Source organism: Microcaecilia unicolor, chromosome 1 (assembly GCF_901765095.1).
Source record: "Microcaecilia unicolor chromosome 1, aMicUni1.1, whole genome shotgun sequence".
Taxonomy (NCBI): Eukaryota; Metazoa; Chordata; class Amphibia; order Gymnophiona; family Siphonopidae; genus Microcaecilia; species Microcaecilia unicolor.
Window position 1 is genome coordinate 469,941,914 of NC_044031.1, and position 6,000 is coordinate 469,947,913.

The following is a 6,000-nucleotide window of genomic DNA, read 5'->3' on the forward strand; positions in this document are numbered from 1 at the left end:
CTGGAGATCGAGAGCCATCAAGAACTTGCCAGGCTGGACCGCCACAATAACAGATCACAATGTCTCCATGCGAAAATGCCAAACCCTCAGAAATTGGTTTATCCTTCTGAGATCGAGAATGAGCCTTCTTGGGAACTACAACCTGTGCAAACCTTGAGTGGGCACGGCGATGATGGCTCTTAAATGCAGTAGGTCTTGCAAAGTGGCCAGCACTGCCGCCCGCTTGGAGCACATGGCACATCGGGACTCTAGAAGAAAAGTCTGCAATGGGAGAGTCAAATTCGAGCTTGTTACCCTCCCAAACAACCAGAACCCACTGGTCCGAAGTGATCTTGACCCACAAGAGCCAATGAGATTAAACTGCCAATGCCATCAACTTGGCCGAAGCTCGGACCAAATCATACAAGGCATCCGCCAAAAAGGCGAGGCCCACGTCCATCTAAGAGAGCCCAGGAGTCCCTCACAGATCAGTCTCCAGAACTGAATGGCGCCAATTAAGACAAGCCCTTGCTGCAATACCTACAAACGGCTGTCTCAAAAGGAGTGCTTCATGGAAGCCTCCAGAAGCCGGTCCTGCATGCATCCCCAGAAGAGGCTGGCAGACCCCAATCCCCACCGGGGCCCCTATGGCAAGAGCCAGAATTGACTGAGGGAGGGCGCATTTAAGAACGTAGACCTGGTGCATAAGGAGGACAAACTCAGGAGAAAAAAAAACTCTCCTGAGACTGTCATTGCTGCAGTCATCCCAAATCCAAGCAATTAAGTCAACCTGGACCCCCTCCCCCTCACCCACCCTGAACAGGGGAAGCAGCGTGCAAAGAAACTGCAGTGGGAACAGCCTCAACTGAACTTGCAAGCAGAACAGGAAGCCACACAAGTCACCACAGCGCACAGGAGCTGCTATCCCGCATGCTGGAGATACAGAATACCAGAGATGCCACGTTAACCAATTCCAGGCTGGAGATTTTGGACCAGTCCTGGTTTGGGATTTACAGTGCCTAACGCTGCCCACTGAAATCACTGCTGCAAGTTCCACAATGCACCAGGATTGGGTGGTTAGAAATCCAGGACTGGAACAAAATCTCCAGCCTGGAACTGAGTAACTTGGCATCTCTGGAATACTAGCTAGTTGCTAAGAGCCGGAGCTTATAAGGCACAACTCATTAGCATTCTCTGTCTCCACCTGCTGGCAGAGGGTCACAACTTATTTGTCTGGACTGATCCTTGGGTCATAACGAAACTGGTTTTTACTTATTTCTCAGGAGCTAATTACCTCCAGCTCCATATTAATTCATATGTATCACTGTTTTGAACATAGCTAAATCCCAGCCAACAAAATTAACACCATAAAATACCTCAAACAATAGCAAAAACATTTGAAATTATTCCTTAGCATATACTTCTGACATTGGTCACAGTTCAGTGTTAAATATCTTTAATACAAATATATAAACTATAACCACTATCATATAAAAAGCACACGGTAAACAAGGAGATCAACTATGAACAAAATACAAGAATGGGTTCTAAACACCTTCCCACTTGATGTTTGATAACTTTTCCTTCTAAGTTGCTCCCATACCAGAGAAAAAAAAAAAAAACAAACAACGTATAACGAGGCATTATATGGGATCTTTACAAAAATCTGTTCTACTTTCCATTCACACAGCAACAAAGCATGTTTAAATTAGTCCTTTCAAAATACTTTAACAGAATAAAAACCTAGTCCAATGCAGTTATCCCGTTAACAACAAAAATATCACACCACTGTTTTTTTTTTTTTTTTTTTACATGGACCAATTAAGCAGTACTTTTACTTATTCAGTAACCGTGGAAGCATAGCAAGAGGTTTCTAAAAATGCGGCATTTAAACAAACAAAACAAATTATCTCCGGAATCAGCTCTGATCAATATCACTACGAAGGTCTCTCGGCTGAATGCTAACAAGTAAACTGTAATCTGTGGTTCTGTAATAGTCACATGAAAAGCTTGTGACAGCTCTAGAAACCGTTGGTTCAAGACCTCGTACCTGCCCTGCCCTGAAAGAAGAGACCAGGCAACAGTATGGGACGGGGGGGGGGGGCATTTGCTCGTGTCACCCTCCCCTTAGATTTCATAGTCACTGCCAATTCCTCCCTACGCCATTGGGGGCGAGGATATCTTTTCTTTCATTGATTAAAAAAAAACAACACTATCTTGCCCACACAGTCAACCTACATAAAGGGGGGGGGGGGTGAGGGGGACAGAGAACTTTCAATATACCATTTTTAATCCTGAAACTGATTTTAAAATAAACAGCTAAAACCTAGATATAATATTCAGAATGCACTCTACAATTTGCGAAGCAGCCTGAAACACCCAGGCACAAACTCGTCACCAACAACCCTCAAAGTTACCGGGCTCTCCTCTGTGCTGTGCCCGACAGCTCATAATAGATGTTGCATCCCACAGCTACCTGGACACTAGGGCTGATCCAGCAAGATAAACAGCTCAGTGTGAGACTAAAAAAGCATTGGCAAGTTGGAGGTTTTCGAACCAGCCTCATTTCATAAACTTACGAGCACGATTTTGTTTTTACCTAACTACCCTTCTTGATCCCTCTTTGCTTCTACACAGTGAGCACCCGCTCATAATATTACCAAGGCAAGGGGTAGATTCGGGCGCGTAAAAATAGTCCAGCGGCAGCGCGCATGCGCTCCAAAACACACTAGCCACCTCCTTGACTACTAAGCACACCCTTAAACCAAGGAGGTTTAATAGACAGGAGATAAAGTGACGTCAAAACGTTGAAACCAATTAGGTCAATCTCAGGTTCCCCATCCCAGCGTAGCCGTCATCGCCGTACTCCTCTCAAAACAAAGCAAGCATCTATGAGCTGCAGCATCCACGTTGTTGCTCTTTATTGTTGGTAGCATTTGTATTTAATCTCACTTATATTTTCAAACGTGCCGGATTGTGCAGCATATGAATGCTTCTTTTGGATCCACTGTTCGTATATTTGCAGCATACGAATGTACACTGAAGAAGTATAATAAGCCATATTGAGCCTGCAAATAGGTGGGAAAATGTGGGATACAAATGCAATGCAACAAATAAATAAATAACAGAATAACTTTTCATAGGTACATTAGTAATTTGTTATAAATTATAATCAGTGTGTCATTTGGTGGGACAACTTATAGGTGATGGGGAGAAATGAAAAAATAGACTTTTACTTCAGCAGATTTAGCCCATACGCAGCAGAGCTTTAGAAGTGTTAACTCCCATTCTTTTTATTTATTTGTTCTCTCTCTCACAGACTCTTGAAAAAAAATTCAATTACTCTCTCTTCTTTAACTTCCAAACAAAAAATGATGTTTACTTATAGTTTCTTCAGATAACTATTTACATCATACTTGCAGTAGACATGGTAAAACTACTGAATACAAAATTCTGTCAGTTGGTTATCATACAGCTTGAAGAGAGATTGCTAACACCATCTTATGCTGACACAGACTGACTCACTCTCAGAGCAACTAGAGTGACTCAGACACACCCACAAGACATTACACTATATCCAATGACATCATAGCTCATAGAATTGTTGACAGTTAATGCATGCAGTACTTGTCTTTCACATATTCCTACAATAGGGACACCCTAGCACATGTTATATTCATGCAGAGATTTTTTTTTCTCCTGGTAAAAGGACACTAAATCAGACATCATGTTATGAGAATCAGGTGCTCAACATTCAGAGCTTCTATTCACTTATTTATGATGACAATTATACCCCACATTAAACATGATTTAGGTTGAAACCTGTGAGCATTTTAATTTTTTTTCCCATGCCTAGATCAAAAGAAAAAGATGGCATGTGGGAACTTGCTCCTTTTATTTTGTAGATTGCAGGGTATATTATAAAAATGCACTTGATATTTGTATTACTATTATTTAAAAGACAGATACTGAATGAGGACAGAGCTACCGTCATGCAAAAGTCCACAGCGTGGCTAGGTGGGGCGCAGGAGGAGCGGTCGCTCCCCCAAACAGCTGTTTTGAAAAAATGGCTCCTATGCACCTCGTGGCAATAAATATTTTTTCTGCTCCCTCCCTCCTGAGACTTAATCTTTTTCAGTCTCTCCTGTCCATGTGGTCACGTTTTACTTCCTTTAAGCCTTCTCCCTCCAGCACCACACCAGCGATTCACAATCAGCCTTCTGCCAGCGTCGGGGCCTCTCCTCAGGCGCGTTCCACCTCTGCGGAAAACAGGAAGTTGCAAATGCTAATCTCAACTTTGTTAAATGTTTCAGACATATCCATCTATTTGTTCCCATGATATAAATAAAAGTTGCCTACCTGTAACGGTAGTTCTCCTTGGACAGATGACCTTGCAACCACACAAATTAAGTGACTCTCCTGTGATGTCACTGACCCGGACCAATACCAAAGCATTAAGCTTAAAAAGCTATCACAATATGCGCACATGCCGATTCCCGCTCTAGTCCATACTATATACCATCAGGCAAGAACCGCCCCTTTTCAGTTTGATATAATAGCTAGCGGCAACTTAAGGGAGGGTTGGGAGGGATTGTGTGGCTACAAGATCATCTGTCCAAGGATAACTACCGTTACAGGTAGGCAACTTTTATTTCTCCCTGGATAGAGTATCTTTCAGCCACACAAATGAAGACTCCCAAGCTACACAAGTAACAGATTAAGAAACATACATATGTCTATTGAAAAAATAACTGGTACCTGTGTGAGGAGGAGGTGGTAGTTGACGCCTCAGAGTACAGAAGAAAGGACAGCATGACCAAAAACTGCATCAGTAGATGAAGTTGTATCGATGCAATAATGTTTCATAAAAGTGTGCACCGTTGACCACAGAGTTGCTCTACAAATGTCTTGTAAGGAAGTTCTTTGCAAGTGAGCCCTTCTGGCCGCCATGGCCCTGAGATTATGAGCTGTGACATGAGGAATGTTTGAGGGATTAGATGGCTGTGCAAGTTGAAAACATAAGGTGATACACTTCGCAATCCATTGGGATAGAGTTCCTTTCGTCACTGGTTGTGGTTGAAGAGTAGACCGAAGTGAAAGAAATAATTGAGAAGGTCTATTCTTGGATTTGGTTCTATCCAGATAAATGGTTAGAGCCCTCAGACAGTCCAGAATATGAAACCTCTTATGATCCTCAGAATCATGTGGAGGAGGATAAAAAGTTGGAAGTACTATTACTTGATTTAAGTGAGAAGGGGAGACTACCTTATGTAAGAACTTTGGGTGAGTGCAAAGCACGGCCTTATCATGGAGTAATTGAGTATATGGTGGATAGTGGACAAGAGCCTAGATATCACCAATATGGCTTGCTGTAGTCAAAGTTACTAAAAACAGTGTTTTTCAAGTAAGGTATCTGAGTTCTGTCCCGTGAAGTGGCTCGAAAGGAGAAGTCATAAGCGCATTCAGTACTAAATTAAGGTCCTATGCTGGAGTTGGTGGACGAATGGGAGGGTAAAGGTGCATGAGTCCCTTAAGGATCTTTTTGAAACAGGATGTTGCATGAGGGTCAAATCATCCACCGGGTCATGGAACACTGAGAGAGCTGACAAATGAAGTCTTATCGACAAGTATGATAACCCTGATTTCGAAATGATGGAGAAGATAATCTAAGACACGAGATAGAGAAGCAGTGTCAGGGTGGAGACGATAACGGAAACACCAGCTGGAGAAGTGCTTCCATTTTGCTGTGTAAGATTTCAGAGTGGAGTCTTTTCTAGAGGCGAGGAGAACTCTAAGAACACCCTGTGAGAATATTATGCTCGATTGGGACCGATCAGCCAAGCCATGAGGCGGAGAGATGCGACGTCTGGGTGAAGAAGACTGCCTTGTTGTTGTGTTATCAGATCTGGATCCAGCGGAAGTGGAAGCAGGGGCAGCAAAGTTAGGTTTAGGAGAAACGTGAACCATGCCTGTCTTGGCCAGTAAGGAGCTATCAACAAAAGAGACGCTGTTTCCGATTTC

The 6,000-nt window shown here is 42.9% G+C and overlaps 1 protein-coding gene across 4 annotated transcripts in view; it reads right to left on the bottom strand.

Moving 5' to 3' along the window:
* Positions 1-2,709, bottom strand: part of OSBPL1A (oxysterol binding protein like 1A) — a 548,756-nt gene extending 546,047 nt beyond the window's left edge. For 2 of the 4 annotated variants that reach the window (XM_030213658.1, XM_030213630.1), the window contains exon 1: positions 2,579-2,627. The gene's annotated coding sequence lies outside the window, so the exon portion shown is untranslated. The other 2 variants (XM_030213649.1, XM_030213640.1) reach the window with 2 other exon arrangements.
* Between the last annotated feature and the right edge of the window lie 3,291 nt (positions 2,710-6,000).